General features: G+C 45.5%; 1 long non-coding RNA gene and 3 other non-coding genes across 6 annotated transcripts; 1 reads left to right on the top strand and 3 right to left on the bottom strand.

Moving 5' to 3' along the window:
• Positions 1 to 1,592: 1,592 nt before the first annotated feature.
• On the bottom strand, positions 1,593 to 21,322 carry LOC139015894 (uncharacterized). Of its 3 annotated transcripts, XR_011472551.1 has the most exons (5): positions 18,075 to 18,171; positions 17,849 to 17,983; positions 5,040 to 5,175; positions 3,904 to 4,088; positions 1,593 to 1,796 (listed from the first exon to the last, which is right to left on the bottom strand). It is a non-coding gene; the product is annotated as an uncharacterized lncRNA (long non-coding RNA). The 3 variants fall into 3 exon arrangements; XR_011472557.1 differs by lacking the exons at positions 17,849 to 17,983; positions 18,075 to 18,171 and adding an exon at positions 20,995 to 21,322; XR_011472546.1 differs by having other exon boundaries at positions 17,849 to 18,171.
• TRNAH-GUG (transfer RNA histidin (anticodon GUG)) lies at positions 6,802 to 6,873 on the bottom strand. The gene has a single exon. It is a non-coding gene; the product is annotated as a tRNA-His (tRNA).
• Positions 8,205 to 8,276, bottom strand: TRNAH-GUG (transfer RNA histidin (anticodon GUG)). The gene has a single exon. It is a non-coding gene; the product is annotated as a tRNA-His (tRNA).
• On the top strand, positions 8,870 to 8,941 carry TRNAH-GUG (transfer RNA histidin (anticodon GUG)). Its single transcript has one exon. It is a non-coding gene; the product is annotated as a tRNA-His (tRNA).
• Positions 21,323 to 21,410: the final 88 nt, after the last annotated feature.

The following is a 21,410-nucleotide window of genomic DNA, read 5'->3' as shown; positions in this document are numbered from 1 at the left end:
GCGGGGTTCCGCTCCCGGCGGGGTCCACCTCCCCGGGCTCCCCGCGAAGAGGACTCCCGGGGACTGAAGCGGGCGACCCCGGGGCGGGGGCCGAGTCCCGGACGGAGGACGAGCCCCCCACGTGCGGCCCCGCTGCCCCTGTGGGGGCGCACCTGTCCCACCAGCTCTGCCTCCGCTGCTGCCAGCGAAGAGCCCTCGGGCACCTTCCGACCCTCTCCCTCCCCTCCCCCAAGGCCCCCCAATTGGGAAATCAGACCCGAGGAGGGGAAGCTGGGGAAGGCGAGAAAGGGGGTGTGCCTAAGATGTGTCTGTAACTGCACCCTCCCTTGTGGGAGCCCCACCTGCCTCCTCCCGCCCAGCTGCTCGCCTGGTACAGACTCCAGCCCGCATTGCTTCTCAGTCCGGCAGACACATCTCCCATCACAGACAATCAGCTCCCCAGAGGCGCCCACTCCTCCCGTGTCGTCTCCACACACGCCCTCCGCACACGCCAACAGCCCCCGCAGACCTGCCTCTCGTTCTCCCGAGCACCCGCCTCCAGCAGGCCCGCCGAGCGCGCGCTCCCGCAGGAATCACCTTAAGTCACATCCCGGGTTTCGTTGTCAATCAGATTAGTTGACAGACGAGAAACAGACAAGTCAATAAATCAAGTCCAGAAACCGTTCCAATGTTGTCTATCACATACCTCTTACCCTGAGGCTGGGATGCTGAAGCGATAGGCGTTTTTGTCTTAGAAGTAAAGCCAGTTTCTCCCCGGAAAAGTGCCCGCGAAGCAGACATCAACATTTGCTTTCGGCTCTGCTGGGAAGGTAGCAGCTTCGCCTCACCATCGCCCCGTGGACACGGCCTCAGCGCCTCCCTCACTCTTAGGTTCTTATCTGCCTTCTGAGGGAGCAAAGAGCCCAGGAAGGGGGCTCAGAGCTGGATGGCAAACCTGAGAACCCCCTAGGATCCCCAGGGAGGGCCTCAGCTCTCAAAATATTTGAGCTTCTGCTTTACTCATACTCTAGTTACTGTTACAGGACCGTGCTTCTCACCCTTTAATGTGACCATGAATCTCCCCGGGAACTTGTTCAACGACAGTGTCTGATTCTGAGGTTGTGGCTGGGTAGGACTCCAGACTGTAGCTCTAATAGACTCCCAGCTGATACAGATGCTGCTGGTCCTCCCGCCACACTTCGATTAGCTGGGCTGTAAGAAATACTGAAATATCTGATACCCTGTCTGGCTTCATGAACTACAATTGGGAAAATGACATGTGCACCTTGTAAAAACAGACCTGAGCTGGGTAGGCTTTGGAGCAAAGGAGTGAAAGTTCATTCATGCCAAGCTTGGAGGTCAGCATGAGCTGAGCAAAGGCATTGAGGTAGGAACCAGAATGCCATAAAGAAGGGGAGGATTCATAGTAGGGAAGAGTAGGAAATAAAGTTAGATGAGGAGGGGGAGGATATCATAAAGGTAAGAGTTTAAATGATAATTAAAATGCTCTAATACCTTGTGTGCACCATGTTCTTTTTTTTTTTAAAGTAAACAATTAGCATTTTTTAAAAATATATTTTTATTTGCTGGGGTCCAATCCCAGCGGGTCCAGGGGTCCCCAAAGGTGTGGACGGAGTCGGCGAAGAAGGAATGACACGAAGACAGCCTTCAGTTGATCAGCAGCCTAGTCTGGACCTCTAGCCAGGATCTCCAGCCAAAGTTCTGGTCGGAGTTCTGGTTAGGAACTGATGAGGTTCTGATGTTTATTGTCTTGTTACATCCGTATTTATACCAGCCGATTTTAATCCTGTCAATTTCTATTACAAAGGTTAGGGCGTTTCTTATCTCCATTCCAGGGAGTAAAGATTATGTAGCTTAACTACCCGCCTGGCACTTAATTAAGGGGTTGTATCCCCTCCCTAACCTCAGGGAAAGATCCTCACCTGGGGAAACAACCTTTCTCGGAGAGGTGACCTTGGTTAAAACACATGGCGCTAAAGGGAGCAAACATATTAAGAACAGTATGCTATATATGCCAGGTCCATTGAAACATATGCTGTGCAGATGTTTCTTTCCTGCAACGATTGTGTCAAGCAGCAAGGATGGACCGGCTCCCGGCATTTATTGATTTCAGAGAGGAAGGGACAGGAAGAGAGAGATAGAAACATCAATGGTGAGAGAGAATCATTGATTGGCTGCTTCATGCACGCCCCACACTGGGGATCAAACCCACAACCCAGGCATGTGCCCAGACCAGAAATCGAACCTGGGACCCTTCAGTCCACAGGCCGACGCTCTACTCTCTGAGCCAAACCAGCTAGGGCTGCACCATGTTCTTAATCTTATTTTAAATTATCTGTTAATGCAATTTCCTTCCCCACCAAAGTGTGGACTCCTGGCAGCAGGCATTACTGAATGTGTCATGGGGCCAGGCATCTTGCTAGGAACCCAGGATAGCAGAGGTGAAGCTGTCACAGCAAGCGTCCTCTGAGACTTGGGTGGCATTGGCCAGATCCAAAGTCTTGAATGTTAAACACGTTAAGCATGACACCATAAAACCAGGCTTCTGAAGGGGAACAGGGTGTTCCCACCGCTTAGTACAGAGCCTGTTGTGTGGCAGGAGCCTGCTGAAATGAATAAAGAACATTTCTCTTGTTCTTATTTTGTAGAGCTATACTTAGCATTGCATAATTTCCCCATTTTTGTTATGTCTTATTTTCTTCCAACTCCTTTTTTTAAAAATTGAAAACCTACAGAGAAGCTCAAAGAAAGTACAGTGGGAATCTGTATACCTTTCACCTCCTAGATTCACTCTTTTTGAACATTTTGCCATATTTTCTCTATCCCCCCCCCTTTTTTTCTTAACCATTTGATTGCACATTGCAAATATCATGGCTCTTCAGCTCTAAATACTTCAGCAGCAATTTCCTAAGAATAAGGAATTCTTCTATAGGGCCATAAGAACATTATCACAATAGTATTGTCTATTGTGATAGACAAATAAATAAAATTCAGTCTATACTGAATTTTTTCTATTTTTCTCTGCAAAATCATATATATATATATATATATTCATATCCTATATAATAAAAGCCTAATATGCTAAATGTCCGGTCATCCAGTCATCCAACCAATCAAAGCATAATCCTATATAATAAAAGGTAATATGCAAATTGACTCTAACAGCAGAACAACTGGGAATAACCAGTCACTATGACACACCCTGACCACCAGGGGCCAGACGCTCAATGCAGGAGCTGACCCCTGGTGGTCAGTGTGCTCCCACAGGGGTAGCTCTGCTCAGCCACAAGCCAGGCTGACAGCTGCCAGTACAGCGGTGGTGGTGGTGGTGGTGGCGGTGGCGGGAGCCTCTCCTGCCTCCTCAGCAGTGCTAAGGATGTCCGACTGCAGCTTAGGCCTGCTCCCCGCTGGCAAGTGGACATCCCCTGAGGGCTCCCAGGCTGCCAGAGGGATGTCTGACTGCCAGCTTAGGCCCAATCCCCCTGGGGAGCGGGCCTAAGCCAGCAGGTGGACATCCCCCAAGGGGTCCCAGACTTTGAGAGGGCACAGGCCGGGCTGAGGGAGCCCCCCCCCCCCCCGAGTGCACAATTTGTGCACTGGGTCTCTAGTATGCTAATGATATGCTAAGGCCACTCAACCGCTCACTATGACTTGCACTGACCATCAGGGGGCAAACGCTCCAACTGGTAGGTGAGCTTGCTGCTGGGGTCTGGCCGATCAGGACTGAGCGAGATGGGCCAGACATGCCCTGGAGTCCTCTCGCGTCCCTCCCCAGGCCTGATTGTGCACTGGTGGGGTCCCTCAGCCTGGCCTGTGCCCTCTCACAATCTGGGCTGAGGGACCCCCTCCCCACCAAGGGCACAAATTTCGTGCACTGGGCCTTTAGTATTTATATATACTTACATAGATTTGACTTCATCAAGATTCCTCCATTGCATTTGTTTAAGTTTCTTTAGTCTCTTTAATCTTGAACAGTTCCCCATTTTATTGCTGGTAGTTTATTTTTTCATAGCATTGTTTTGAAGCGTCCAAAGCAGTTGTCATATAGAATGTCCCACATTCTGGATCCTTCCATAGTTTCCTCATGACTAGATTCAGGTTAAACATATTTGAAAAGACTTTTCAGTTTTGAAAAGACGACCATGTAGGGGATGTTGTGTCACACTGGGAGGCCAGTAGTGCATATTTGTCTCTTTTTTTTTTTTTTTTAAATATATATTTTTATTGATTTTTTACAGAGAGGAAGGGAGAGAGATAGAGAGTTAGAAACATCGATGAATCGATGAGCTGCCTCCTGCACATCTCCCACTGGGGATGTGCCCGCAACCCAGGCACATGCCCTTGACCGGAACCGAACCCGGGACCCCTCAGTCCGCAGGCCGACGCTCTATCCACTGAGCCAAACCGGTTTCGGCCATATTTGTCTCTTTATTGGTGGTGCTAGGCTTGCTCACTTGGTTAAGTTAGAATTCATCAGATCTCTCTACACAACAAGTTAAAGTAAGTTCTGTTGTGCTTTCCTAAGACCTTTTCACTATTTGCTCCCAACAAGGTTTTACCAAGTAATTTTGGCTTCCCTGCTTGCATTTGTTATTACACTGCGATTGCAAAATGGTGACTCTCTACTTCTGTCATTACTTTTGTGTTTATTATCTGGCATTCTTCTGTAAAGAATTCTTCCTCTTTCGTCTTTTTCTCTCTCTCCCCATGATCTCAAAAATTCTTTAATTCTACGTGAAGTAATCTATTGCTACCAATATTCTTTTTGATGCTCAAATTGCCCCAAATTTGTCCAATAGGAGTCCTTTCAGAAGGTTTCTGTGTCCTTTTGATTTGGTCCTATCAATCTTTAAGCACTTACTTGCTTTCTGACACAAGATATTCCAGACTCAACTTGTACTTCCCCTGCTGAAGATCTGTAATCAGTCATTTCTTTAAGGGAATCTTACTCTTTTTTTAGTTATAAATAATATTTAAAAGTTGACTTTATACTTTAAAAATGATCATTATTTAAAAAAATTAAAATTATTATTACATACCTTAGTTTAGTTCAGCACTTTATTTGTTGGTCATTTAGGCTATTTCCATTCTCCTCCCTTCTAAGTAACTCTGTAAACAGACATCTTTATGCAGGTAACTCTTCCAAGTTTAGGATTATTTGCTTTGGCAAGATTCCTAAAAGTAGAATTATTAGAGCAAAGAGTATACTTTTTTTTTTCCTGACTCTTGATACACATTATCCAGTTGCTCTTATAGAAGGTTTTAAAAATCAACAATGACTTCTAAGTGTCAAACCCAAAGATTTTGTCTCATTCCTCTTTCTCCTTTGCAGCATCTGGTTTTGCTGACTTCCTCTGTGCTTGAACTCTTCTCCCAAATTTTTCTTTAAATGACACTGTTCTGGTTCTCTTCCTTTCTCTCAGGCCAAATCCTCTCTTCCCCCTTTAACCTCCTAAATTTGTGCACATCCCAAGGCCTAGTCCTTAGCCCTCACTTTTCTTACTGAGCACACTCTGAGTGGGTGTCATCACTTCTGTTTGTGCCTGACTTTGGATGCTCATTCTGTCCTGAACTCTGCTTCCTTCTGGGTTTTGCCTTCTTCTAAGTCTGGTCCTTGCCCTGCCTTGGACCAATCCCTGTCCACAACCTTGTGAGGACTAACATATCCTAGTACACTCACATATGCACTCTGTTCTTTGAGATTCTGGATGTAAATGGAGGTTCATTTGGGCCGAGTTTTCTATTTATCTGATATGAAAATAACATGGTTCTGTGTTGAAAGAATACAACTTAATCTACAACCAAAAAGCAAATTAGGCCACTTCACTCATTTATAAACTCCATTAGAAACCTCAGTTCAAATATTTATGGAGAAGATGTATGCTTCGAACACAAACATAGTAAGATTTGGTTCTGCCTTCAATGAACTTGAATTTTCTAACATCACTGGCTTGTGACTCAAGTTGGATCCTGACAATACGATTGGGGAGAGATGGAAGTAGAGAGCCTTCAAATGAATTAACTAATCAAATTCCTCTTCCAACTTCTAAACCCAGGGTGCTTCCCTGCCCTTCCAACCTGAAATCATCAAAATAGGGCTGCTTCCCATGCAAAGGTTTCTACGGACACAGTAGTGAACCACTTTCCCCTCTCTTACCAACCCAAACATCTCCCACCTTCCCCAGCCAGGATCGAGGGCTGGGGAGAAAAACGACAGGATCGGGGTAGTAGAGATTCCCTCCAGGTATGTGTACTATTCTTCCCTGTAAATGGAGATTGCCTATCAGTGCAAATCTATCACCTCAAGTTTTGACTCTGAGGGTGAGAGAGGAAGGGAAGAGGTCATTTGTACATTTTGCAAGAAGTAAGAGCGGGAATATATTTGCATACATATACAAGGACTGTCATAGAAAGATACACTGGAAACTGGCAATAATTGGTAGACGAAGTGAAGAATGAGGAGACTCACTTTTCACTGGACTTGTGCACATGCACTCTCTAATTGAAAAAGAACAACTCAAATTTTAAAAAATGCATGAAAGGGGAAAAAATCGCAAGGTCACAGAGGCGCTGTTCTGCTGGTGTAGGAGAATGATTTAGACACCGATTTTCAAACTGATCTGAAGCCGAAGCGTTAAATCAGAATTACTGGGGGTGGCGATATTAAAGGTGGCTCAATATTCAGGGTAGGGAAATGCAGTGGCTTATTTTTTCAAAAGCAATTTATGATATATACGAAAGAGATAGAGTAAGTAAAGAAAGTTAAAAACTTAAGCCCCTTGCCGTGCCATTGTTCCACAATGCCGTGACTCGGATTCGAACCGAGGTTGCTGCGGCCACAACGCAGAGTACTAACCACTATACGATCACGGCGAGCTACCGGAGCCTTGGGACTCGCAGCTTTTGATTGTCCTTTTCAATAGTTGTAGGCCTTCCCAGTCTGCACGTCACTAAAAGCCCCGCCTCTGGGGCGGGATTTCTGTTTAAGGCCTGAGAACGCGCAGTCCATTGCGCTCACGCCAGTTGCTCGGGTTCTCTCCTGTTTTGGTCCTTCAGTCGCGGGAGATGCTGACCATGCAGTGGGAAGGGTGGGTTCCATGTGAGATGTGGGAGTTCAGAGGGGGCCATTGGGGCATCCGCATTCAGGACTGGTCGGATATCAGAGTGTCCACAAGCTGTGTAACTCCCATTCCCTGGGGGACGCCGACCTCTGCTTCTGTGCTCGGGAGACGCTTCCAATAATCGTTGGCCTGCAGGGCGCTCCTCAGGGGTTCTCTTCCCTGCTGATTCCCCCAGGAGTGACCCAACGCTTCCTCTGCGGAAGATGTGGACGCCCCACACCCCGGCTGGCCACGTAGCATGGACTCAACGCATCTCACCCTGCCGTTCTTCTCCCCCCAACACCCACTGCCTTGCAGCTTCTTCTACTTCCCCGATGGCGCTGACTCCTCCCTCCGCAATCTCCCGCCGGACCTGGTATCCACCTCTGTTGTGCGCCTGGGCTGCAGCAGGATTTAGGTCGGGTTTTTCTTGTGCTCTCGTCCCCACCGCGCCTAGAACCCGGCCGAGCCCACAGTAGGAAGTGGCTTTCTGCTAAACCGAGAACCTGCCACTGGTTCTAAAAAGTGAATCCACAATGACTACCCGTCTCTCCAGTGCCATCTGCTCTAATCACCTCCCCACACCCTACAGCATCGCCAGAGGGATCTTGCTAAACACGAATTGAATCGTTTGACCGCACCACCTCTCACTCCCACCCTCCAAGAAATTCGTCTACCCTTTCAGAGAGAAAATTTACAAAGAGAAATTACGATAGCTATTCAAGCCTTTGCACAAGAGATTATCTTGGCTGGTTAACAAATTTCCTTTCTGCCTTCAAGAGCTACTTCAAAGGACAACTGTTCTGCGAGGTCTTCTCTTCCTATTATTGGGAGTCCTTTTCCAGTGCTGCCATGGGAATTTGTACACGTCTGTTATAACACAGCCTTGTGAGTGCTTTGTGCTTTGTCCCCCAAGAATGATAACGCACGTAGATCTGGAGTAACCGGAAGCCTATTTTTGTCAGATATCCAGTTTAGCCAGAGATGGCGAAAAAGTCATTTCCCGCTGTCATAAGAGAATTGCGATCCATTTTCCAGACTGCCGTTAAAAACTCGAGAGAAAAGTAAAAGGTAGATCCCTTGCCGTGTCATTGCTTCACGCAATGCCGTGACTCGGATTCGAACCGAGGTTGCTGCGGCCACAACGCAGAGTACTAACCACTATACGATCACGGCGAGCTACTGGGGACCTGACGCACCGAGTCGTCTCCTGAAGTCTTCTGTGTTAAAAGCCCCGCCCCTTAACACATCTTTGATTTGCCCTTGCTCCCGCCCATCTCCAACGTGGCTGTTCGAGCGTACGCAGGCGCACTTCCCTGCTTTCTTCCGCGGGCCGGATCCCGCCGCTTCGCCTGCAGGGAAGCTGCGCTCGGGTTTTCGCTTCATTGCGTCTCAAAGGAAGTTGCTCGGGTGGGTCGGAACCGATTTTCTTGTAGAATTTAAGAGAGAGCCCCGTTCCAAACCAGATAGCGTGAGCGGCGTGCGTGGAGGGCCACCTTTGGGGCGACTCCGGGGCCTCTCGTTCGCGCTGCCCACGTAGGCCTGGCCTCACTGGAGTCCTTTCGTTTGCAAAGCATCTTCATGTCTCTTTTTTACGGTTTGTGTGGACGACCAGGCCGGGGAGTCCGCGGTGCTCGTCCTCTGCTTCGGGTCAGGGCGCCGGCCAGAAGGGCCTGGGTGACAATGGCCAACTTGGGAAGGTTGGCATGACGGCTCTGTAGACGAGTACAGCCCGCGGAAGGCCGGTCCCCGTGGCGTTCCGGTAGCTCGCCGTGATCGTATAGTGGTTAGTACTCTGCGTTGTGGCCGCAGCAACCTCGGTTCGAATCCGAGTCACGGCATTGTGGGGCAATGGCACGGCAAGGGCGCCCTTTTGGGTTTGGGAAGTCACATTCCGCTCTGTTGTTCCCTAGCTCTTACTATGACTTTAAGCCACAGCCCAGATCCCAAAGCGGCCAAAAATAAACTCTGGGGCTTGACTCCCCTTTCTAGTTCATCTGCTAGTTCATCTGCCCTTGGGTACGCTGGCCTTCATGTTCCCTGCTCTGTGATTGTTTTACCGCAGGACGTCATTCTTTCTTCATTTGGCTCCTATCAAGGGTCAGATCATATATTGTGCTCTTTAAAAAGCCTCGCACTGACAGTGATGGCGAACCTATGACACGCGAACTCATTTTTTAGGTTGATTTTTCTTTGTTAAATGGCATTTAAATATATAAAATAAATATCAAAAATATAAGTCTCTGTTTTAGTATGGTTGCACATATCAAAAAATTTCTACATGTGACACGGCACCAGAGTTAAGTTAGGGTTTTTCAAAATGCTGACACGCCGAGCTCAAAAGATTCACCAACTGGGCTAGAACTTAAATACTTTGGAGTCTAGGGGTCACAAGAACAATGTGCAAACATTTATGAAGGGTGAGAAGAATGTGCAGTAGACAATACACTGTGACAAACGGAAAATTTGGCGGCCCTGGGGGGGCTGATTTCCAGAGTCGCGATGAGGAGTTTGTGACCTCCGTCTCCACAGCCTTCTAGGTGACAGGGTGTTTCCTCCTTGAGGATTTCCCTCCTAATCTACCTCGGGTTTAAAGCAAATTTTGTTAGTTGTTATATGAGCACTTAAAAAAATCCAAATTTAGCAAATGAAGGCCTGTCATTTGGCATCAGGCAAAATGGAAGTTTTGGACTTGGCTCTGGGGTGGCTGACAGCAGCTGTATCACATCGAGGAGGGAATGAGGTAGGACTTGATGAGAAATGAGCCTCTCCAGCTGCCCCCAGGGCACCTGGGGCTGGCACAGCGAGCCAGGAAGCAAACCTGGGAGAGGTGGACACTGCAGTGGGGTTGGGCCCCCTTTGCCGACAGTTTATCAGCAAGGACGTACTGATGGTGTGTGAGAGCAAGACACTGTTGAGGGCTGTCATTTTCCCGGTCTCCCCACTGCCAGTTTCCGAAATTTGATGAATTTAAAGCCACACAACAGGACAGCTCAGACCACAAGAGAACAGAATGGAGGAAGGTGAGCCTGAGAAAGTGCCAGACTTAAGAATATATATATATATATACACACACACACACACACACCCATAGTCAACATCACTTAAAAAAAACAGAACTGGCCAACAGAAATATGAACTTTTTTCCTCTGACCATTTACCAAATAGCTACACTGAAGGTGTTTAAATTCACAGGCTGGAATGAGGTGTCAGGGTGGGAAGTAAGAAAAGTCTCTTGTTTTTTTTCTTGAGGAAGAGTGACAGAAGGGGAAGGTGTTCTTCTGCACTTGCAACTGCTGACCTTCTTGGCAGGTATACAGTTATCCTGGAGATAGATGCACCCAACTATCAAAATTTCATAATATCCTTTTTTAAAAACATATTTTATTGATTTCTTACAGAGAGTAAGGGAGAGGGATAGAGAGTTAGAAACATTGATCAGCTGCCTCCTGCACACTCCCTACTGGGGATGTGCCTGCAACCAAGGTACATGCCCTTGACTGGAATCAAACCTGGGACCCTTCAGTCCACAGGCCGACACTCTATCCATTGAGCCAAACCAGTCAGGGCTCATAATGCCCTTTTCTGAAGTCACTTGATTCCCCTTGCTCTGATATCAGGCCTACAAAACAGACTTTTGATAATGATATGACTGCCCATGTAGATCCATGTAGATGTTTTTGCAGGGAAGAGCATTGTTCTGAACAAGCTCAGTTGTTCTTTTTTCTTTCCTCTATATTTTTATTGATTTCAGAGAGGACGGGAAAAGGAGAGGGAAAGAGAAACATCAATGATGAGAGAGAATCATTGATCAGCTGTCTCCTGCACGCCCCCTACTGGGGATTGAGCCCACAACCCGGGCATGTGCCCTGACAGAATGGAACTCCGTGACCTCCTGGTTCACAGGTCTACACTCAACCACTGAGCTATGCCGACAAGGCTTGATTTAGATTCTTAATAATTTGGTATGATTCATTAGCCTTGAATTTCCTTATCTCTGGGTGCACTGATAAAAGGAGTTTCTGGGCTGGCAGAGCTGAGAACTAGGGATGACCTCACCTGCTGCTCTGGAACGCCCTCTCCGAGAAGTCAGACCACACCCTCTTCCCCTTGACCTCTTGCTTTACTAGTAAACCATATTTTGTAGTTTCTGATTCTGGGAATGTGGTCCTTTCCCCAGCATTCCTTCCAACTCGAAGTTTAAGCTCTTCTTTAGGTCTCAGCACTAGAAAAGAGGCAGCAAATCTTGAAGATGACAACTGTAATTTATAAGCTTTTACACATTATTCATCTGCACCTTAGTTTGAGGAGTGCTGCTCTCACATAGGGTAACTCTCTACCTGGCTCCATTGAAGCCCTTTATTGTTCATCTTGTGAGTACTTGTGGTGACTAGAAGGGGCCTGCTCCATCTACTGGGCTTCACCGATGAAGGTGACATTGAGGTTTTGAGAATGAGAAGATGGAGATATAGGGGGAGTAATATAGGGGCCCATGTTTGGAGGCATCTAGGGAGGAGGCAGCAGCCCCAGACTCCCACTAGGAGGCGCTGCATCCCAAGAAGTGGGTGTGGAATGCTGCGGCTGGAAGCTCTGTCCAGCACCTGTGGCTCACAGGTCCACAGTCCAGGGCCAAGAGGTGTGGAAGTTTAGGGTCCCAAGAACTCCCTGGCCTCCTAAATGTATTTATCCCACAAAGTTTAAGGAGCCAGGCACTATTCTAGGCACTGAGTCATTAATCCTGAACAAGACAAACCTACCTCCCTGACTTGCTCACTAATTCCTAAAAGCCCTTAACAGGGCACAGAAACCACATCAGTACTTCCTGACTTTGTTCCCAGTGAGGCAGCTGATCTCAGATCCTTCCCTGAAGACAGATTTTGGTCAGGCCAGAGAGAGGAAGACGGAGGATGAAGAAAAGGGAAAAGAAAGGGGGCTCGGCTCCAAAGACACTTTGCTGGCTTCCCATTTATCTGTGCTGTCCTTCAGTACATGTCTCAGGCATGACCCCTCCTCTTTATACCCCCATCTGACCCAGGTTGGACTCCATTTTCCTCTCTGACTCTCACAAAGATGATATGGACAGTGGTTTCCTTGGAAAGGATCAGATTAGGGCTGCTTGTGGAGGTGGAAGAGAGAGGAGTGAAGCGAGGAGGTGGCAGCAACCACTCTATTTCATCTTCCTCACAGGCAGGTTCCACTCGTGTAGGCCACAGAATCAGCAGAACTTCCACCTGGAAAAGTTCTTGAGCAAGAAGCCTGTGGAGTGAATCATAGGTGGAGTTTATAGACTTCAAAGCTGGTGCCAGCCTGGTGGCCTTTCCCTATCATTAGAGTTATCTTAATTCATTTTAGTAGAATGCAGAATTACACTTATCCCCATTGCAACACTGCTTGAGAAGGCTTTTTCCTGAGAAGATATGCACTGAGGGCCTGAATCAGTTCCCCAACTGTACAATGCCCCGTCAGCACCCTCTGGGGCCTTAGAGGAGCCAGGAGGCAAGTTTGGTGCCTACCACGGAAGGTTTGTGACTCCACTTGAGAAAATACCCAACTATCTGGATTCATATATAAGATTTCCACTTAACAGCAGTTGGACAAGTTGCTTAACTTCTCTAAGCCCCAGGTTTTGTAAAATATGGGCTTAACAAAGCAGTGAGCTTATAGGGAGGGGGTTGGAAGGATGCAGTGAAATAATGCATGAAAGGCCCTTGGCTCAGAGTTCAAGACCAAGTAAGCTGAACATAAAGGTTAACTATTATTATTATTAATAATCGGTGACCATTCTAGGACATGGTTTCAGTGAGCATTTTCTCCTTCTCCCTGTAGGCCTTGGTCAAATTTTCATGAACCCATTCAGTGCTTTGACATAGAGAGAGCTGACAAAACTTCATGGTGCTTGGGCACCAAGCTCAAGCGGGGCCTCCCTGGCAGGTGGCATTCACTTGCCATGGCATGGAATGTTTCCTTTTACAAAAATATGATTTCTCACAGTGTCTTTCTTAGTCTAGCACTTCTTTCTTATATTCTGTTGTGTTCCCCCCAAAATAATACCTGACACTTTTTAAGGGCTACTATGTATTGTGGCACTTTTTAAAGGACAGGGATGTTTTAAAGATTAATTTTTTAAAAAGCCTAGTTACCTCAAATGGGAAAATGTAGCATTTATTTTATCTATATAATTATTAAAGAATAATATGTATATGTATTATTGATTTTAGAGAGAGGAAAAGAGAGAGAGAGAGAGAGAGAGAGAGAGAGAGACATTGATCCCACCCTAACCAGGGATGGAACCTGCAGCCTTTCAGTGTCAGGGATGATGCTCTAACCAACTGAGCCACACCAGCCAGAGCATAGATATATTTTTTATCTGAATGTTACAGTCATGTGGCAAAAGGATTATTTGCCTGTTTATGGTCAATTAACTTGCCTCTTATCCCCAATAATTTCTTATGTAATAAATAACTTATTCTATGCAATCTATGTAATTTATTATATGTAATAGATCTGAACAGTTATTTTCCTAAGGAAATGCGCCTTATCATTCTGTGCATTGTGTTAATCACAAAGAGGTATTCTTTTGACAAAGAATTTAAACCTAGTGCATAGGAGAAAAGGAGTCCCCTCTAATTTCTCTTTACAAGAAAGTCAGTGTTGCAGACATAATGTTCACTTCCCTTAAGGGAACAATGGCTCTTGACAAGAAGAAATGTGGTTTTGGCAAAGAACTTGCTGCTCCAAACTTGTTAAAAAACAGACTTAACATTCTGTTTCAATTCCTACATCAAATATATGGGGAGATATTTATAAGGAAATCTGCAAACTTATGAGTGAAGTAGCTTTGAGTATTGTTGCCGGGGTTCTTGTCCCAGCATCAAGAAGGGTTCAGGAATCTGGAGAAGGAATACATAGATGACATAGGAATCCAGAGACTAATAAAGAGTTCGGAAATGAGATATAATTTTGAAAGGCATTTGGGGGTCAGAGGAGCTTAGCTAAAGGAGCTAAGATCTAAGATCTTAAGTCTAAGGTCTTAGGTTCTCCTCGTCCCCAGGATCCCATGCTTTTTATTAACACAATTTGTCCTGAGGCGAGGCAGAGATAAACACTTCAAAGGGTCAGGATTTGGTACAGAGTCCATTGTCAGAATGGGGGAATTAGCCTACGGCTGTTCAGGTGTTTGGCCAGTAGGAGGCAATAACATGTAGACCAGTGATGGCGAACCTTTTGAGCTGGGCGTGTCAGCATTTTGAAAAACCCTAACTTAACTCTGGTGCCTTGTCACATATAGAAATTTTTTGATATTTGCAACCATAGTAAAACAAAGATTTATATTTTGATATTTATTTTATATATTTAAATGCCATTTAACAAAGAAAAATCAACCAAAAAAATGAATTCGCGTGTCACCTCTGACACGGATGTCATAGGTTTGCCATCACTGATGTAGATTAAGATGCCCTTTAACTGTCTGGCAGCCACAATCAATAATCCCTTTTCAGGTTTGGGGAAATGCCGTTAGCCATTCCCAGCAGGTGACTTCATGTGTGACTCAACCCTGTTGAGTCCCCAAGTCTCATCAGCCTTTTGATGAAACTCTTGAAATCATGACATGCTGGTATTGGTCACCGGCATTTTGTGTCAGTAAATAAAATGAACTTTGTGCTTTCAAAAGTATACATTTCACTTGGTTAGAAAGAAAGTCACATTTCTGAAAGGCTTCCTTTAATGGTCAAAATTGTACAGACTAAAGTAAAATAAAAACTGTACTGTAGTAGTTGCCTATTGTTATGGGCTACATGTTTGTTTCTCCGTCCCTCCCAAATGTTGAAGCCCTCACTGTGATGATATTTAGGGATGAGACCTCTGGTAGGTAATTAGTTTAGGTGAGGTCATGAGAGTGGGGCCCTCCTGGTGGGATTAATCCCCGTATAAGAAGAAAAACCAGAGAGCTCGCTTGTTCTCGTGTGGACACAGCAAGAAGGAGGCCATCTGCAAGCCAGGAAGAGAGCTCTCACCAGAATCCAGCCATGCTGTACGCTGATGTTGAACTTCTAGCCTACAGAACGGTGAGCCATCAATTTAAATTTCTGTTGTTTAAGCCACTGACTCTATTGCATTTTGTTATGGCAGCCCAAGCCAACTAACACACCAATAAACTTTCCAGATCATGTTTCTCTCTCATTGACAGATGTTTTCACATGGACTAGTATTTGTGTTGAAACCATCCAGTGACCTGGCTGCCCCTGGTTCTTGGCTCTGAAGTCGCCTCTTGGACATGAGAACAGATTTGGCTCCACCACTTTGGATCCCAGGCCTTGTACCTTAAACATGGCCGGGGGTTTGCTATCTGGCTCTCTCATCCCAAGCCTAAGCCCAGCCCAGCCCCTGCTCCCACTCTTCAGGGTTACCCCCAGGCAAAGGGTCAGATACAGTTATGTGTCAGGGACCATCAAAGGTACAATAAAACATAAGGGACATGGCAGGATAGAACAAACATTGAACCTACATTTCGAGATAGAGAAAGAAGAGTGAGCTGTAGAAGGGAGGAGAGAAACGAGAGACCATTTATTGAACATTTCTATGTGCCAGGCACTGTGTCAAAGATTTTCATTTAATTAAATGAATTATTTGTTCCATTTAATTCCACAGCTCTGTGAAGATTCCTCTGTTATCATCCTTTTAAATATGAAATAACTTGTCTAAAGGTTTTGCCTTAGGTCAGCGGTTCTCAACCTGTGGGTCGCGACCCCTTTGGCGGTCGAACGACCCTTTCACAGGGGTCGCCTAAGACCATCCTGCATATCAGATATTTACATTACGACTCATAACAGTAGCAACATTACAGTTATGAAGTAGCAACGAAAATAATTTTATGGTTGGGTCACAACATGAGGAACTGTATTTAAAAGGCCAGAAGGTTGAGAACCACTGCCTTAGGTGGTAAATGTGATTGTGGGCTGATAGACAAATATTTCTGTGGGGCTAGAGAGGACAAAGATTGCTGTGTGAGTAGCTCTAATGGGCAGAGCGTGAGTAGGGCTGGAAAGGTAGATTTCACGTGGACATCCAGGTGCACTCTCATATATCTAGGCTCTCCCTACTGCCCCAGGTTGGCCTGACTCATTGTTGATTCTGTAACCCAGGGAACAGGATGTCACCACTCTGAGGCTGCACTTTCTTATATTGAAAATAGGGGAAATACACGGATACTTGCCACACTATTTCAGAGGGTTATTGCCAGGATCCAATGTGTCAATACACAGGAATGAGAAAAAGCCATACAGTTTCAATTCAATACCTTGTCATAGTTGCTACTCCAAGGAGTTTATAATATAGCTAAGGGAACATAACATAAACCGCATGATAACAATGTATATGTGACTAAAGTGTTAATCACTTGGATGTTCCCAAAGTCCTCTGGACTGCTGGGACCTGTCTCCATCCCCCATCCTTTAATATTTAAATAAAATTATCTCGAACCCCCCATCTTCTGTTGAATGAGATTAATCACCATCACTCCCAATATTTCTGAAAATTATTGGGGCCTCTCTCCTTGTTGCCTCTGGTTCTGTTTGCATACTTTGGCTAAATTCTCTAACTCTGCTGAATGGGCTGTTCATATAGATATACAGTGGGGCCTTGACTTACGAGTTTAATTCGTTCCAAGACCGAGCTCGTTAAGGAGCTCGTTAAGGAGCTCGTCAACTCAAATTACTCTATCAACTCAATGCAAAAAATCGGGGAGAGACAGCTGGTATCTCAAAAAACTCGTTAGTCAGGACGCTCGTAAGTCAAGGCCCCACTGTATCACCTCTCTGCCCCCACTCCCTGGCAGCCCCCGCACACAACCTGGCTTCCTGAATTCTCCAAGAATTACTGACATCAAGTTGTATGTGTAACAGATTTTACTAAAGACTTGAGGGAAGGAGGGTGAAGTTGTAGCTCAGCACAGAAAATGTTAACTAGCCTTTCCTTAATTGTCCCTTGGCCATTGCCACCTCTGAAAAGACCTCACTGGCCTGCAGTTTACATGGAGCCCCTGTGACCAACATATTACTCCATTTCTTCCCCTCTCTCTTCTCCTGCCCTTTTCTACTTGCTCCTCCTAAGATGCTCCAATAATTCCTGCTCTATTACTTATGTAAAACAAGATAGCCACCACCTATTGAATGCTTACTTTGTACCAGGCACGATGCTAAGCGCTGTACACTTCTCAAGTAACAGATATCCTCACTTTCCTTTGCTCCAGATATCTGGGCACATACGTAGGTGTTTCTATTTTTTTCAACAAATAATATTTACACAATTTCTGTGTGCTAGGGGCTTGGGTCTCTGCTCTAATGGAGCTTCATACCCAAAAAGTCAATCAAGAAATTTGCTAAAACTAAAACAAAGCAAAACAAAACCCACAATTCTCAATGAGGCATTGTACTGCCACTTTTATGCAAACTTCCCCCCCCCTCCAGAATACAATATGACAACATTATGACAAACAGCATTAGAGAAAAATATAAAAGATGCCACATGAGTAGCTCAGGCAATAAAAGGAAGACAGTGAGTTCATTGGAGGCTGAAGTGGAGGCCAGCGGTGTTCAGAAAAAGAAATCAGCTGAGTTGGACATTAACGGATGGTATAATGAGAACAGGAGAGGGGAGAGAGGCATACGGCTGGGGCCAGGATGAACAGCAGATAGTTGTGGTTAAGGGCAAGGACTCTGGGCTCAGACTTAGTTCTGTCATTTGCTCACTTTGGTGTTTGGTGAATTGCTTCATGTCTCTAAGCCTGAGTGTCCTCGTCTGGAAAATTGGGATGGCAATAGTACCTTCCTCAGAGGTGCATGGTCAGGAGTAAATCAGAAAATGTGTGAAATGCATTTCGGTGGCTGGAATATAAGTGAACAATACAGCTTTAAAAAGCAAAGATCTACATGGGGAACTTAACACTTTAGCTATTAAATTTTTTGAAGCACTTACCATTGATACAATTTCTTTTACCTTGCACTTTTGTTCTAATTTAATCATTTGGGAGTGAGGTCACTGTGCCCATGGAGTCTGACTCCAAATCTTTCCGATCCTGCCTTGAAGGTAAAGTAAAAACAAAACAAAACAGGAGAGGTAAACCCTGAAATGCTTAATAATAAATAGTATTACTTCCTTATCACTTGTGTTCCCAATCAACGGTAGACTTTCACCAATGAGATATAGTTAGAGCATCTGCGGGGAGGGTCAGGAGTGGCTTACAACCACCAACTTACTAGACTTTGTCCACCTACCCATTTCGCCATGGGAAATCATTAGCCATCTATTAATCGATAAGAATTACTGGAGGTAAGGCTTTTAAAATTAGAACCCAAACCAAAGTCTTCCAGGAAGTTCAGCAAATAGGGAATAAAGATTCTAATCCAACCTATGACTGAGTGTGGGAGGTGGTTCTTGATGCTAAGTCTCCAGAACATAAGCCTCACCCATTCCCATCACAAAGCCGGGATTGCTCACCCATCTGCTCCCTGACACACAGGCCTTCAGCCCTGTCAGCCTCCATCACCAGCTCTGCTCTGCAAGGACTGACACGGCCCCCACAGGCGTTCTGCAGCCTATTTTTCCAGAGCTCTCTCTATCACAACCTTCTCAGGCGAAGCACTGCAAAGTTAAATAGAAGGAGAGATGGGACATAGAGAGGAAGGGGTTTGCGGAAGAGACAGAGAAAAGAGAGGGAGGGAGGGAGGTGGAGTCAAAGAGATCGGAGAGGTTAAAAGTAGGATGTAAAAGCAGAGGGCACCAAAGAAGATAGAAACCCCTAATGGCAGAGCAGAAAGGTTATAACTGCTTAGGACTTGCCATATTCTCATTCTGCTTTCTGTGGTCAGATAACGTGGTTGATCTTTCAACTGGGATTGTTAAAAACTGCTGAAGAAGCAGGTTGTCTAGTACATGCTCACGGAACTGGCCAAGCCCAGCGCTGCAGTATGGAGGGGTGTTTATCATTCCCCTTCTCTAGTTCCACACCCTTCACACGTTCACTACTCTGAAAGGAGCCTGTAGGAGGGACAAAGCTAGAGAGAAAAAGACCTTAAGCTTCTTGAAGGCAAAGTTTAAAAAACTTCAGGATTCTATGAGAAATGGCAAACATTTTAAAAAATCAACTATAATTGTATACCTAGGCATTATAAAAATATTGGGGTTCTTAGAAAACACTTGTTATCACCACCTCTTTAAACCATTTTAAATACCCCCAGTAGTTCAAACGGCTTGATATTCAGGGTCAACCCTACTCAAAATTGTGACATTTGAAGAAATGTATCTTTAAATGCTTCCCTTTGCCTTCTGCCCCATCATGTCTTTTTTTTTTTTTTTTTTTTTTTCTCCTTCGAAAGCTCTTCCCTGGAGAAACTTCCCCTCTGGTGAGCAGGAACAAAGGCTTTAGCTCCAAGGCAAACTCTATACCCAGCTCTAACACATACTTACCTCCAACACAAAGCTGAGTGAGGGCAAGGGCCAATGGGAGGGGGGCAGTGAAAGAAGGAGGGTAGTAAGTATAAGGAATGCTTGACCTAGGGGAGAAGGTGGCACCTGAGAAGATAACAGAAAGTTCTTGTTTAGAACCTATTGGTGCTGAGACATCAGTGAGTCATTTAAGTGGAAATGAACGTCAGGTTTCTGGGACGACCTTTGTTTTTACTTTACCTTCTCAAGGTCAGGGCTAGAGAGAGGGACTGGATATCATCTCCATAAAGTGGGAGGTTTGTAACAGGCTGTTGGGTTTACTGGGCCTGAGTGCATGACCAGCAGAGCACAGAGTCCTTCTGCCATGCTCACCAGGCAACTGCCTGCCGCTTGATGACTTACAATACCTACAGTCAGAGCAGTTGCGGCTAACCAGAAGATGTTAAAGGTCCACTTTGCTCTAAAAATCTATATCACTCTACAAGATAACCTGCTCCACACCCCTAGATAAAGCTATTTTATGACCTTGGCTGGTGCCAAGGCAAGATGAAATTGAGCAAGGGAGGAAAAGCAGGGCCTCCAAATACTCCTCCTCGGTGCTTTAATTTCTTCAGTTGTCCTCCTGGAAGAAGGATAATTTCCAAATCGGTGCTCTCGTTTAGCAGATAACAATATAATGTGACATATCCATTCAACATTAGCTCAGCCAATGATGAGAAAATTGGAATTTTCGGTCTGTTGTTTCTCTGCCTTTACACTTACTACAATTTCCTCAAGGGACTTTCCTCTGGTCAGAGGGAACAGAGGTCTTAACTCTAATATAAACTCTATACCTAGCTTCAACACATGCTTAGCTTCATTTTGAACGCTTTTTCAGTAGTTTCTCCAATAAACATGTTTTTACTAGAGGCCCGGTGCATGAAATTTGTGCAAGAGTAGGCCTTTGCAGCTGCAGCGGCTGCCTTGGATCCTGTGGCTGCAGCCCCGGCTTCATCTGGAAGGTTGTCCAGGAGGACATCTGGTCTAATTAGCATGTTACACTTTTATTATTATAGATTGATTTCAGAGAAAGGAGGAGGGAGGGAGAGAGAAACATCAATGATGAGAGAAAATTATTGATCGGCTGCCTCCTGCATGCCCCTTACTGGGAATTGAGCCCCAAAACCAGGCATGTGCTCTGACTGAGAATCAAACCATGACCTTCTGGTTCATGGGTCAATGTTCAACCACTGAGCAACACCGGGCGGTCATACCGCCCCCCCCCCCCCATTTCTTAACTAATTTCTTTATTTTGTCCTTTCTTAATTCCTCTAAAAAGTCTCTCCATTCTTTAGCTAATTTTTGCAGCCTCCTTAGCATGTCAGAGAAGGCCACACCTCTGTGCCTTTGTTCACGCTTCTCTCTCTGCTGGTACGTCTTTCCCCTTCTCCATCATTCATCCCCTACTTACCTTTCAAGACTTTCCAGACTCAGGGCAAATGTTACCAACTCCGTGAACCTTTCTGACACATGTCTTCCCTTAATGATTTGTAAGTTCCTTCACGGCAGAGACCATGTTTCATTCATCTTTCTATCTTCAGCACCCAAAACAGTGAGTACTCCATGAATATTTGTTGAATGGATTAATGAAAGACTTCCTAGTGCTTCCTAGTAATCATTTGGCATTGAATCCTGCATAGTCCTGCTTTCTGTTTTTCCTTCTTTCTAGTAATTGTCTTTCCCATACAACACGATACATTTCCCGAGCGCAGAGCCCTTTCTCTTAGTTCAGTGCTGGACAGAGCTTCTGCTGATATGCCAGTTGGGAGTTCCTGTAGAACTCTTAGACCTGACCCCGCAAGGCAGCCTTTAAAATATGTAAATGTT

The sequence above is a fragment of the Myotis yumanensis genome, unplaced genomic scaffold, assembly GCF_028538775.1.
Source record: "Myotis yumanensis isolate MYYU_CA2020_CCGP unplaced genomic scaffold, mMyoYum1.0.hap1 SCAF_1, whole genome shotgun sequence".
Lineage (NCBI taxonomy): Eukaryota > Metazoa > Chordata > Mammalia > Chiroptera > Vespertilionidae > Myotis > Myotis yumanensis.
The sequence above is the reverse complement of the archived record's forward strand: the minus strand, read 5'-3'. Positions and strand labels throughout refer to the sequence as shown.